The sequence below is a fragment of the Crassostrea angulata genome, chromosome 7, assembly GCF_025612915.1.
Source record: "Crassostrea angulata isolate pt1a10 chromosome 7, ASM2561291v2, whole genome shotgun sequence".
Lineage (NCBI taxonomy): Eukaryota > Metazoa > Mollusca > Bivalvia > Ostreida > Ostreidae > Magallana > Magallana angulata.
Genome location: NC_069117.1, coordinates 4,181,812 through 4,197,429, shown reverse-complemented (window position 1 = coordinate 4,197,429; position 15,618 = coordinate 4,181,812). Strand labels below are relative to the sequence as shown.

Below are 15,618 nucleotides of genomic sequence, written 5' to 3'. Positions count from 1 at the left end.
CCTATACTATAGTCCATGTAAACTCAGAGAGTTTATCGTTAATCCACTAGTATCTTTTTGCAAAACATTAGTAAACTATTTGATTAGTGCCTCCTTCTTTTTTTCAAATGCTTCCATGTACACCTCTCAACCTTTGCTTTGTATCCAGGACCACAGAGCAAACTACCTCCTATATATACACATGTATAGCAATAACAAAGATAGCAAGTATCATTTACATTTATTGAATCAATTGGTACATGTATATGAATTAATATTCGATCATGAACAAAAATAATTACAGAGGGGTGGTAGTCTGTAGGGTAAGTGTAAAATGCAAACTTATTAACGTAGAATAGTTATGTGCATATAGGCACTGACCCCCCCCCCCCCCTTCCGCTCAAGAAAATGAAATGGGATATACCGTATACATTTTTCTAGTACATAATTATGTAACGATACCCCACCTGTCAAAATATGCTGCAGTTTACAAAATGAATTAATACAACAGATTTTATGGTGCTTGAAATTATCAGCAAATGCACAAACATATACAAAATGCAATTGTATTTGTACATGTACATGGATGAGTACAAGTAAATCAGTGCACACAGAAACCCATCTACGGTATATATAATTCAAACAATATTGTTACTAGGTGTTTGTATTATGGCCCCAGGAGACTACAATATATATATATATATATATATAAGTAAAAGGAGTCAAAGAAAAAAAATCTGTTCATATGCCCTTTATGACAATAACTGTAAACAAAGAATGAAAAAATCATCTTTATGATACAGTGTACCATACACATGCTTTCAAGATCCAACCTAGATAAAGCAATACAGAATACCTATACACATATCAATTCTGATTATATCAATGTCATTACATCAGCTATATATGTATACTTTATTAAAAAAAGTCATATACATGTATTTATACATGTACATGCATATGCATTAAGAACAACTGAGATGAATTGAATATATCTAAACACTGTAATTTTTCCTTTACTATAGGATCATAAAATTCTAAACTGTCTGACTTATACTTGTTAAATAATGCTAAAATAGTATACTAGTTTATATTTGGCTATTGTGTTGACAAAGCTAATCAATCAAGTGTGTAAATTCAATCAGATTTAATATGTCTTCCCAGTCATCAAGAAGTCTTGTAAATTTTCTTCATAAAGATAATTTTAGTAATTAGGTAGGAGTCCTATACATGAAGCTTGGTGCTGACCCTGGACTGTGGCAAAACTGAGACAGTGGGCCACTGTCGCCTACCAACATTGTTGCTTAGAAAACCGGTACCTAGAACATAAAAAAATTACAAAAATCAATATTATAATCAATCAGTATTTCACAAACATATTGCATTATTTTACATGCATTTAATAGTTCTTAAAATGTTATTTTTATGTACTAAGTGGTACATGTACATGAAAGACAGTACACTTAAATTTGCTTTATAACATGTTATATATATACAAGTAAATATAAGACTATATGTATATACCAAGCTGCATACAAATCAGTACAGAACTGCCAACTTTTAGAATAGCTAGAGGTATAAGCAGCCTCTTTCATAAAAAAGCTGTACACTTGTACATGTAGTATTTACTCTACATCCGATGTAAATCAAGACTTAAGGTGGTATGGGACACTTTCATGTTGTGATGTACTTTTTATATAGTTTTTTCCCAAATTGCCACCTAACAGCATAGCGTAGTGGGCGGTTAGATGGTTAACTTTTTTAAAACATATATTTTGGTTAAATATCATAAAATTTGAAAATTCTAAACCGGTGAAAGTATTATAATTATATACTTTTAATACTGACAGATGTCCAATAACACCGTAAGGTGGTATGGGACACCTCCTTTAATCTGGCATATTTCTGATCAAAATGAACAATAAATTAAGTAAGATTCTTCCCCCCCGAAATTGTTATCTAACAGCATAGTGCAATTAGTTAGAGCATTAACTACTAACCTGTAAGTCATGAGTTCAAATCTTTCTGTGGCTTTTAAATTTTAAACATTTCCAAAATTTTAAAAAATTGTTTTCTGGTTAAATATTGTGAAATATTATTTATCATAAGGTTGTCATAAATTTTGTTGTGAATGAATAAGAATGCAGAGGCTATAGTTGACTGCTGTGGATTGTATGATACACTTTTTGTGCATTTCTACATGTGAAATCAATAAAAATCATGCATAATAAATATTGATAATATCATCAGTATCAACAACAGCGTCTGTGTAAAGGAAATCAGTGGTTTTATTATTGTCACAATATATTTCACTTAATAATGTATGATTCTATTATAAGTTTGTAACTATTAATACATTAAATCCATGAGAACTATCAAAAGGAATGCAGATCGTGACGTTTAAAAGTTAACTATGACATCATATCGTATGAAGTACATACAAGTGACTTCAGGTACGTAGCTCGCAGGTTTACTGCTTGTGAGAAAGCCTTCCTTAAAAATTTGTCTGCATGATCCATTGGTTTCATAATTTTTAATTTCTAAAATTTATCTAAGATTTGCCTGCATGGTTATAATGTTTCAAACACAGTGTCCGTGATAAAATCAAGCAATGTCATTTCAATGAAATATATAGTAAATTGCATATCTTAAACAGAAAACACATTTCAGAACTACGATTCAAACTTTTAAACGGTTTAGTCAAACTTAATTTTTCTCAACCCAACAACAGAAGAGATAATGTTGAATCAATTCATAAACAATAATCAATATGTGTTCTCGGCCAATTTTTTGCAAAACAACTTCAAAGATTGAAAAGATTTCGCAAAACCCTATATTATCATCATAACGTAAGCCCGAAGTCATCATTTTCTTACGTCCGAGAACCAAAAAATAAAAATGAGTTGATTGACAAGACTAGCTTATTTACTCATCATCAGAACATATAAATACTAATTGGACATTACTATGATTTTATTGAATGCACATATGCAATTATATATGATGTAAGGTTGTGAAGAGAAGAACAAATCAACAATGGCTATTTTTCTTTTCATAATACTCCGAGTCAATAAATGCAAAATTAATTACCATACAACTCTTGTCATAATCAGTTTGTAATCGCATACATTAATTAGCTAAAGCCAAATAAATTTTAATAGAACCTCTAGTTAGATCAGTGGTTGAAAATACAGAAGTTATACTTGTAAAAGAAGCGAATCTTATGCATACGATTCAATTTATTTTCTTGTCTATAAAATATGATTTTAAATAGAAGAGTTATACCTTATTAAACAAAATGTAACAATGTATGTCACCTCTTTAAATTGTTAGCATGTGATAATTATAAATGTTTATATGAACTACATGAAAGCTTTTTGAGATATTTCCTTTTATGTTTTTAAGGATCATTTGTCATTTAAAAAAAAATGTATGGGTTTGCTATGACCGATTGATGGTCAACACTTTACGTTAAATTCTATTGTGACATCAGCAAACCCGAGAGCTACGTTAAATCCGGAAGCCTTAACATACCTGCGTTTATAGTCCCCTATCTGATTTTGTACATGTCAGTCATTCTCTCTCTCTCTCTCTCTCTCTCTCTCTCTCTTGGGAATTATGTTAGGAAGCAGCATTTCAAATTTTGGACAATATGTGGATTTCATAGCATTGATAATTAAACATACATGTACATACACAACTGATGTTAAACCGAGCTGTTCTGTGATTGGTTGAGCATTTAAGCTGATAACAATTTTTTATTTTAACAGGTTGTTTTCTTCTGTCAAATACTTATATTATACATGCAATGCTTATAGTTTGATTGCTCAAAATCATCAATTTATCATCAATCATTCAATAAATAATCACATGATAAAAAAGGTGCATGTGTTTATCAAAATTCAGCTTTGTATTTTTTGCTAATACAGTTAAACTTCTGTATGTCAAACACTGATATTTCAAATACAATGGATATGTCGAAGTAATTTTTAAGTCCCAACCACTTTTTGAAGTATTTCACCCTCGATATCTCAAATACTCGGATATCTAGAACTATCTAAACAGTCCCATCTAGTTTGAGATAACAAAGTTTGACTGTTACAGTAATTAAATTTAATGCATTAATGTGATTAATTTTAGGAATAATTTAACAAAATGACATGTTTATTATTTTACTCTGAAAAGCTATTTTATCCATTTATGCATATTCCCTATCTTACTTTATTATCAATCTATTTTTTTCCTCTCACTTCCAATTCAAATTGTTTATTTTGAAAAAAAAATCAATGTTGGGGACAGGTAGTGTACAAAAGATTGCCACATTTTAAATGAGTTTGAAAAAAAAATTATAGTTAAGATTAGTTTTGATTTTTAATTATTTTATATAAATACCAAATCTTAGAGTTCTTTTAAAATTTACAAAAGTACATGTCATAGCAAACAAAACTTGCAGGGTTCACTTGGGTGCACTCAAATAAGGCTGATCTAGCTGATAAAAATTAACAAGTACTTTATTAAAGTTTTTTTTTTTGGGGGGGGGGGGGGGGACATCAAAAATATGAAAACTAATTAAAATGTTGCATGCTGAGTAATTCAAAATTCCTTAATCAGTCTGTTTGTAATTGAAATGCTAGATACCGGTATAGGTAACTGGTTGAAAATTACTTTCAAAGTGTTTACATAAACCTGCTATACAAATTGAAATGCTTTGAAGCTCTCTGATTGGAAGCTAACGAGAGAGAGAGAGAGAGAGAGAGAGAGAGAGAGAGAGAGAGGGGGGGAGCCATTAATGGACAGACAGACATACAAACTGAGAGAGTAAGACTACATATTGCTTTACCGGTACTTACATATAATATATGTCTATTAATACCCGGTACTCTAATCAAAACTTTGTTTTAATCTATTTCTGGAAATTGACTTACCAGCTCAAGATAGGTTTAGTCCATTGATACACATATTCGCTTCTGTCCAGACTCTTAATTTTTATTCTGCATTAGACCTCTGGAGATAAATCCCATGAAAATCTCTATTCTTTGTCCAAGTATGTGGGTATTAAGATCCATCTTTGGGCAAATATCACATACTGATGAATCTGTTCAAATAAATAAATGGATACATGTCAACATTGAAACTTTTTCCCTTACCATTTAATTAAATTTTTAAAAAAATAATTAAATTAAAACAGATTTTTTGTGTAATTCCTATTTCAAACATATTTGAAACATTAACTTCAAAATAAATGTGTAAGTAATTAACTTATATTGAAGTATTTTTCAGAATGTCTTATTTTGTAGTACCGGGTATATGTTATACAGATTTTGAGGGTAGAATTCTAAAAATGTAAAATGCAGGTAAAGGTAATAAATGATTTATATGTCTTAGGGATGTTCATTTTACTCGGTTGGCTTAGTTGATTCATTGGAGCAATTAAGTCGAGCAATGGTTAAGTACTCGTATATTTATTTGAAACTGTGTGGGCTCTTTTCAAATCAAATAATGCTACTTATATAATAAGTAGACTCCGGCTTGTGCACTATCTATCAAACCCTGATTACTCTTTAGGCAAAGTATATACATGCACAACACAATACTTATATTGTTATTATTATGCCGACTGTTAAATGTACCGACGTGCTTTGCTATAAGTAGCTGTGACGTTTGAGTGTTGACTAGTCCCTAAAAATAATCACCGGAAAAGTAAGCGTTTGTTTTTTCAAATTAATCAATTGATTTGATTGTTTATTTAATCAACAAGTTGTTGTACAATTAATGTTTATTTAATCAACAAGTTGTTGTACAATTAAAAGTCAACAAAGGTTAATATGTTCTTTTCAAGAAATGAGAGCAGTTGACCTTAGTAAAAAAACTCGAAATGTTTAGCAGACGAAATCTCATTGAATTTTTTTCTTATACATTCATTATCAAGCGTCATTTAAAAAAGCGTTTTTGGGATCCCTATGTACATGTAGAATTTCTTTGACAAATGTTCAATCAATTTGTTCAAAAGTTTATCAGAAACTTTAACTATAAAATTACTGTCAATAATGAAGTGTTTTTAGAAAGATTAACAATTTTAATTGCTTGATGTCAGTCGTATATATCTACGTTTTATATATATAGACACCGTCCATTCATTATCGGCTAATATAGCATGGCGGTGATGCGTTGGACTTCAAGCTGGAATGATTGCAGCGTTGTGTTTCGAAATCTGCTGTCGCGCTTGAAAGTTTTTCATTGAAAACATTTGTCGTGCTATGGAACGCCATAATGCACCTAAAGTTTAATGCTATAAGGCAGCGATGGCGTTCAATACCGTACTCTAATTTGGAATAGTATGTTGACGCTGTATAAATCTTTTGTATACTAAGCGAAAATAAATGTCATATATATATAGCGACAAACTGACAGGAGGCGTAATATATGTCACATACAGTAACACCATGTAATAAACTCAAAAGCATTAATTATAAAAACTCTGCTTATTCGCAGATTCGCATCGGATGCATGATTTCAAATAAGTTGAAAAGTTATTGTTATGAAAATATTCATTAGCAAATGTCATAGCTCTTTATACCTTTTTCTAAATCTGATGCTTACACATAATTGAGGTCTGTCCATATCATCTTAGGCAAATCAAATGTTACCTGTTTCATGTTATGTCATTGTCCCATGCCAATCAAAGATTATAATTATTAAAAAAACAAATGCCTTGAGATGACATCTTCTCAAGTCAAGGATTTGTGATCCACTCTACTCCTTTTCACAAGGCAATGGTTTATCATAAATCCTTGGCTTGCGAAGATGTGAGATGAATATACTGATATGATTAATACATTAATTATACTAAAATGATTATACAATTATCTAATCCAATGCATAACTGATTTGGAGTGCTCCTTATTCTACTAGTACTGACTGATTTTATTTGACTGGAAGAGGGAAGATATTTGTTATGCTACGACATACTGGTATGTCAGTGACACTGCATGTTTAGATTTATTTCTCTGATATCGGCAAATACATGTATACTGGCGTGCAACCAGTTCTCATCGAGTATCATTTCTTGCCATTACATTGTGATGTCCTTTATCAACATATAAAATCATATACGAAAAATAACATCACAATGTACTGGCAAGAACTGGTTGCACGTCAGTAGAGTTTTTAAAAAATTTCACAAGTTATTTCTGTAAAGATAGTGAAAAGTATTATTTATTTATTTATTTATCAATTATATGTAAAGATGCATGAAATTATTTCCTAAATGTCCTAAAAGGTACATGTAAAATATATCACAACTTATAGGATCAGGATGAAAAATACTGAGCAGTATCTGCGACAGTGCTTGTTTTAATAATCAACAAAAGATGCATCTTTCCACAGATTGGATTTTCAAGAACACCTGCGTGTATAAACAAACTATTAACTGAATAAATTAAAGACTAAATTACATTGAATTATCGGGCCTAGCATGATTTACACGTATATTAAACATACAAAAGTAGCATCTTGTCAACATGGTCAAGATTACAAAAGAATTATATCCTTTGAGTTCCACAACAAAGTGACAGCTTGTGGAGAAAATTCGAACAATTAACAATAACAGCTGTAGGCAATTTTGTCAACGTGTTGTACATTTATAAACACGAACGACCACCTTATAATAGGAATCATGTACTCACCACTGAAAAACAACTGTCTCAGACTCTTAATTTGATATATAATCTCCGAACACATGACTTCCTTCGAAAATATAGGTTTTACGGTGTCTTGACCAATGGCTGATTCGCCCCGGGTCATTTTGTCCTAACTATTTTGATGTATACTTACTTGTACATTATCGCGGTGGTATCAGTTTCGTGATGTGATTTATTCATATACGCTCAGAATTTCGTTTTACATCTTACCTTTTTCTAAGAGTGCATGGAAGATTTGTACATGTACACAGAGGCATAATATTACATGTATGTTAGTTATGTCTCTATTCAGAGCGAATATGATATTTATTCCATAAAATTAAACACTAGATGAGGAAAATAGCTTCTGTTCTCATATTTTGCAATTTTAGTGCTGTTTAGAAGTAAAGTTGAGATAAAACTTGGTATATTGTTACACAACATTGCATTTGATGTTTATAATTTATATACAAGTACAATGTATATGTGTATATATATCTATTTAAATTTTTTGTTCCGTTTTAAATTTTGTTTAATTTACAAAGTAAACTTGTAGTCAAACAACAATAAAGTAAAACTTAGTATGACATGTCCAGATGTAGTTAATTACATGTAAATCTGGCATGTATGTACATGTGTTAGCATATATATCTCTATGAATAAACCTACACATATCAATTTGACCGTGTTTACTATAACTTTGTTCTAGAGCTTCTTTAAAATTTTGTTTTTATATTAAAGCAATACAGCTTCTGCCTTCTTCAAAAATATGATTAATGAAATGCTAAAATTTAAATTCTTATCATTATTTGTGTTTTAACAACAACAACTTCAGCCCCACCCCACTCCCAAAAAAAATACTATTTACTATATGAACTACATTACTGTAAATTCCTAATTAAACGCGAGGAATTAATATCCGCGTAAAATCGCGAGAAGCCCGTCTCGCGAATTTTAAAATCTCGCTTTTAATTTTCAAACATATGTAAACTACATGAAACTATGATAAAATTTCGACATTCGCGATTTTATGTTCTCGCGATTTGATGGAAAATCGTTGAATCGCGGAATTAAGTACTCGCGTAAAATAAGGAATCTACAGTATTCAAAGATAAAGCTGATGAATTGTTATGAATGACGTGGAGATACATGTACAAATTTGGTGTTACATGTTTCCACAGCATGTTGACATGTTTGAAGCTGCTCAACATTTGATGATTGAAAATGGGTGAAAATCTGTATATATTCCCTTATTGATAATTGTCCAAGCTATTTTTTCATTGACAGAACTTACCCAAGCTAATTTTACGTATCCATCTTTCTATAGAGTTAATTGCACCCAAGCGATATTTATTTAATTACAAGTAGCGTAAACACTCATCCACGCCATGTTTGGCATAAATTATTATTACACTGTTAATTGAACACACGCTATAAAATTAATGTCGATACCCTGAACATCCCAAGCGGTCTTAATAACTATCGTAAACAGAACTCAAATTATCAAATATTCATTTCAATTACGTTTTAAAATGAATAGGCGTACGAACGATCTAATCACATTACGATTAATAGAATTTTAATTCAATCAATAGATGACTTTTTTAAACACAAATTAAACAATTTTCATGACATTTTAATCAAACAATAACAGTTCATAAGTTAAATGGCGACAAATAAACATGTCGCATCCATGGTTATCGTAATATCCTCGGGCGAGTACATAGCGTGACACAAGTGACCCCGATTACCGGACGAAGGCATTGTTTAAAACCAACAACCAGTGTCAGATGTTTTTACACCAATTTGCACTTGCGCATGAAAAACTTTTGTGCCCCCGAACACTTAAATGTGACCGTCCGGTTAAATGAGATAAAATTTAAAGGAAAACTGTATTATGTGGTAAAATTTGACCGTCCGGATCCGGAACGCGGAATTCCGGATAAACGAGACAAATTATTGTGTAAAAATTCCGTTCCCAATAAAAATCGACCGGAAAGTGAAGCGTCCGGATATCTGGCGTCCGGATATCTGAGGCTCCACTGTATATGATTTATAATCAGCGAGACTTAGAGTCAGAGTGAGTGAATCCATTGCTTCAAAATGATTATATTAAATAACAACATTGTCTTGTTTGTATCTGTCTCATGTTTATATCATTGTTTATTTTTCATATTCTATAATTGTCTGATCTTTGAACACGTTCACCAAAACTTCTTTTTACCAATAAACAAGCACATTGTATTGTAACAAAAATAGTTAGTAGCAAATTCACAAGGGACGAAAGCACCCGTTACCTATTTTGAAAGTACTCTATCGATTTTCATCCATTGTTTAAAAAAATATCTACATTGCTCATTTTCTTCAAGAACTAGACATATAGTAAAGCGGTGTTCATAAAAGAAAACACAAATGCAAAATAGACTAATTATTACATTACTTCAATAGAATGGTTTTGCTGTATAGTCTGACCAGGCAAAATCACCGTACACTTACACTTTATATTGAAGCATAGTTTTACGAGAATAATCCTGTAACTCATTGTTAAAACATATCTAGTATATATTTTCCTAATTTAATTTTTTCTCCTTACTTTCAGACCGTAGAAAGTTTCCATTGGAAACCGAAGAAGTTAATCATATGAATATAAACAAATGAGTCTAGATCTAGTGTTATACATGTATTTATATATATATTTTTATCTTTCGCCTTGGTCTTATATAACCCCCATTTTTTTTCAATGTTTATATATCTAAATGTAGATAATTATTAACATCGTCTAAATAAACAAACACGATATAATGAAAGCACATTATCGATATTACAATATAAGTAAAGTCGTTGTTTTAAGCAAGTGGGAATAAATGATGAAGATTTTAGTACAAAAGTTATCTATTATAAATGTTTTACAATGTAAATATTTTGTTAATAGATAGAATCTATCCAGCTCGTAGTTTAGAAAAGGAAATGCATTCGTGATTTGTTGTTAAAACGACTTTAGAAGCGATACACGTGTATCATTAATTGATTTCTTAAAGCCATCATTCGAAACTAAATCATAGAATTCAAAAACTTACCTTTAAACAGCACTGTGACATCAAATATTCAAGGAAGAGGTCACTTGTAAGTCACAACATATTTCACTTCCGCCATTATAAACAACATCCGATATGACATTTGCGCATGCGCAGATTTTTCTGTGTAAAGGGGGAAAATGGAGCATAAAATTTCACACACACTGTGTAAAAAAAATTAGGAAATTGGTGTCAAAGAAACACTCATATTTTTTTTATTTTTTCTGATGAAATTTAGTGAGAGGAACACGAAAATGACGTTATTTTAACTGAACACCTGAGTTCGGGTGTCCATTTGATTTTCAGGTGATAAGTTGATTGGTGTGTAAACTTGGTATTCGGCCAACTTCACAGGGCTTACAAACACACACACACACACACACACACACACACAATCACACAATGAAATGTGACGAAAACGAAGAGTGTTCTAAATAAAAACAAGTATTCCTTTAAAAGGATTGATCGGCAATAATGATAAATAGATAGATAGAAGCATTCAACATGACCAGTTTGATGTAAAATAATTTGAAAATACTGTATGTTTACAAAATATAGAATATTCTGAATCTGTACACCATAATTTCATCATTATAAACCGTCAACAAATTTAATTTTGAAATAAAAGGTAAAGCCATTCGTAAACTCCTTGTCTTGTTTTATATTTTTAACGCAATTTTTAAATGTTAATGTATCTTCTTCTTATTTAGAATACTAGGTAGGGCTCTTCAAATAGCATTAACACGTATACAAAGAAAGAGTTGTATCTAAAAAATAATTTAATGCGACTGAAAACCATTGGATGCCATCATAACTTGCTTTTGAGGTTGCATTATAACGTATCAAGCCGTCTTCCTAGATACTATTATGCAAAATCAATAGATCGAGGTCAGATCATGGAGCATCTTCTTATGATCGAGGTCAGTTCATCGAGGTCAACTGCAATACTGAATGAATTCTCGATCGAAATTCTTACGCGTGAGACAAAATGTGCATTCTTGAAGTAACAGGTCGAACGTACTGTATATAATGTATGGTTGCATCTCTTAAGGTAAATGAATGGAAATAAAACTGAGTAAAATATTATATAAATACTAAACCAAAGCTTCAAGTTTTATAAGAACTACTCATGCAAGCGGAATGTGTACGGCCTCATATGGACACAATAGTGATCGGCCGAAGCCGATCACAAAAATCCAGCGGAAAAATACAAATAAGGAGGAGAGCAATTACGGACAGGAAACGGACAAACGGAAGTGCTCAATTTAAATTGTATTAAATATTTCTTGTATACTTACCTTTTGTACATTATGGTTCATCAAGCAAACTACAGACATTAAATGAAAAAAAGTTAAACTGATAAACAGCTCGATTTGTTTGAACTCTTTCTGTGTGGACCAGAAGTAACGTAAGATAAACTGATATCGGTTAACCATATCTTCAACCAAGTTTCTATCATCCATGAAAGTTTCCTGTCTTGATCACTTATAGTTTCTGATATCTCACGGGTTCAAAATGTGTTTAAAAAAACTACCTGAGATAATTGAGATATCTCTCCGGAAGTAGATTTTTTTTTGGTTGATTTGACATTGCATTGATACCCTTTGTATAGATTTATATTTTTATATTTATTCTGTAGAAAAGGAATTTAATGTGTAAAAATAATAATTTTTGAGGTGCATACGGTGACGACCAGAAGTTACGACGAACAAAACAAAAAAATATTAACTCATCTACATTAATAGATCTATCATTCTACAAAGTTTATTTGTTTAAGTCATTACCGTTTTATAGATATAGAGTAGTCAAAGTATTTTGTCTCGGGACAGGAAACGGACAAACGGAAGTGCTAAATGAAAATGAAAGTTAGTATTTGTTAATCATTAGAAAACAAGACTTTATTGCCTATCAATTTATCTAAAATTGCCAAGGAAAAACATTTTAACTTATAAACAACATGATTTGTGTGCACTCTTCCTGTGTGGACCGGAAGTGACGGTCGACAAATTAAAAGCAGTTAAACAAATTTTCATTCAAATGTCTATCATCCCTGAAAGTTTCGTGTGTTGATCACTTTTTTTTAGATCTCGTGGGAAAAATATTTCTTTTTAAAAAGCTACCTGAGATAATTGACATATCTCACCTGAAGTATAATGTTTTTGTCAATTTAACATTAATAGCGAGCGCAGCGAGGCGGCGCGAAGCGCCGCTCGCGTAGCGAGCTTCATAGACAACGTGTACGAACGGAGGAAATTCGAGTTGAAATCAGCACATTGTTCAAAGAAAATTTTGTGGACCTGCGTGAAATAGTTCTACATATCCCAATAATCCTTTGCGGTACATAGCAACATGGTCGAACAGAAAGCGTTTCTAAGGAAAATTCTTACCTCTAAATCGAATACATTTATTTCATTTAACAATAAAAAAAATCCTTTAAAACCACTAAAGTAAACAACACATATATGCTTACGAACAAAATTGTATCTATCAACTTTTGCTGACATATGACGTCATTTCCTCCCCGAATTTTTCCGACAGTTTACGAGTGCAAAAGAAAGGTAAATATGACGTCACAGTGATCTCGCGCAATACATTTAGAGGTGGATCAAGCATCTGTGCTGGGTGTAACTTGCAGTAGACTGTAGGTACTCAATGGTAACGGCAACTCTTCGGCAGATTAGTTTTGTTCGCATTTCTTTTTTTTTTTCTTTTTTTTTGCTTACTAAATATACATGCGAGTTCCATGCTTAATTTACTGTCATATTGATCTAATCATATATGTATACGTTAGGTAGGTGATAAAAATGTATTTAAAAAAAGTTTGATTATTATTAGAACTACGTGCAGCCACGTCATTTTGTAATAAATAAGAAAACAAAAAAGAAAAAAAAGAAACAGTTAAAATACCTACATGTATTTGTTAGCTGCATATGTTGCCAAACCTTTAAATAATATTGGATATCCCATATTTAAAAAAAATGGGAGGGCACATGTCTAAAGTAAAGACATAGCGTACAAAGATGAAAAACATTAAAACAAAATTGATGTGTCAGAGGAAAATAATTAAAACACAGATAACAATAAGGAACAAAATGAGAATTAACAAAGACACGCAATTTATTGTTTACTGAATTTAATATGATCATTATCAAAGAGTAAAGGATTGATAAATCATGATTGTATTTACATTTTAAAAAACTCAAACAGCTTTGTATTTAAAGCCAAAGTTTCCTGGTTGGGCCAAGTCCATGGTTTGCAGATTAGCAATGATGAGAGATGTGTAGTTTTTTTCTGCGCTCGCCCCAACGGTCACACCGTAAAACATATTAGATGACACATGTAAGAATTTATACTATCAAATTCATTCTATGTAAAATAAATAAAATACATAAACAAAATAATTTTGGAAGAGCTGCCGGGGACGACCGGAAGTTGTGACGAACAAAACAAAATAGTTTAAACACATCTACAACAATAATTCTATCATCCCACAAAGTTTGGATGTTCAAGTCTTAATCGTTTCTGAGATCTCGATGCCACAAGCTTTTGTCGCGGGACAGGAAACGGACGACCGGAAATGAATTTTGAAAAAATGAAAAAAATCACCTCGAGATATTATCATTTTCTATCATCCCTGAAAATTTCAGGGAAATCTATTGAGCCATCTTTGAGAAATACTACCGACAAAAGAGGAGAAAAAAATAAGAATGAAAGAAAAAACACTACAATCACTGTAAGGTCTTCCGTTGGAAACGGAAGATTTTAACAAGGTTATAACGAGCAAGATAAAATAATAAAATATTAAAACCTGTACTGAAACGTACTAAAATTATCAAATCTTCTGTGTCAAGTATTTTGAATTTAGGCTGGGATCAATTAATCATATAGAAAAAATATACTATTTCTTTTAAAATCCTCTCATAATCTAGATAACAAACTAATTTCATAATCATAACGAGTAAGTATGCTTGTATCATTATTTCATATCTAATTAACCTGGGGGTCAAACAGTCTTTTTTTTAACTGAGCCAAAATTGTTATCTTTTCTACTCCTGGACATTTAGAGGGCAAAGGAAGTACAGGATTAAATTTTTAACTTAAGAACAGTCTAATAATATATAAATATTCCTGATCACTTTCGTGGGGTTTTCATTGCAAGGATTAATGCCTTTATAATGTTTATTGCTACTTATGTTTCTTAGTTTAGAGTTCGTATTTCAGCCGTTTTACAAGTAAAGACCAATAAACACATAGCTTTTAATCAATCTGAAGAGCTTTCCAAACTCCATCACATTCCTAGCCTAATTTTTTTTAATAAATTGGTACTGTTATTTTTATCATACATTTTCTCACGCATTCTTCAAAATATAATATAAACAAACTGACACTATCACAAAACACGCAAACCTTTTTAACTACGTATCATTCCAACATCAATTCGTGTAGATGTAGATGATTGATGCGATCGTCAAGGCCTATTATCTTTTTGTTATACTTTTCAACAACGTTTGCACATTTTGTCTGAGAAAACTATCGTTTTGTAAGAATTGCTGTACCGACTGATTTATCAAATCTAACTCTCGTTGGATCGAGCGAAGAGTTAACACAGTTTGATTTTTGTAGAACAAAATTTAATTAAAATACACACAGTAGGATCCGCTTAGTTGCTTACTCAAATCATCAGCCTAAGTTAAACTAAACGTCGCGAGCTCAGTCTACATTCTTACGACATTTTTCATACGTAGAACGTACAAGTAGTATCTCCGGATATAGCCGAAGAGAGTAAATTATTTATTTCTTCTTTCATTATTTATCAAGTTAATTCAAATGTTGACTACCGTAGTAATAAAATTTAATACTATATTCAGTACCTGCAAGATCAGTTC

The 15,618-nt window shown here is 31.3% G+C and overlaps 1 long non-coding RNA gene across 2 annotated transcripts; it reads right to left on the bottom strand.

The window, feature by feature from the left end:
* Positions 1–208: 208 nt before the first annotated feature.
* LOC128155654 (uncharacterized) lies at positions 209–11,097 on the bottom strand. 2 transcript variants are annotated; one of them, XR_008239628.1, is made up of 3 exons: positions 10,736–11,097; positions 4,905–5,074; positions 209–1,298 (listed from the first exon to the last, which is right to left on the bottom strand). It is a non-coding gene; the product is annotated as an uncharacterized LOC128155654 (long non-coding RNA). The 2 variants fall into 2 exon arrangements; XR_008239627.1 differs by lacking the exon at positions 10,736–11,097 and adding an exon at positions 7,665–7,896.
* Between the last annotated feature and the right edge of the window lie 4,521 nt (positions 11,098–15,618).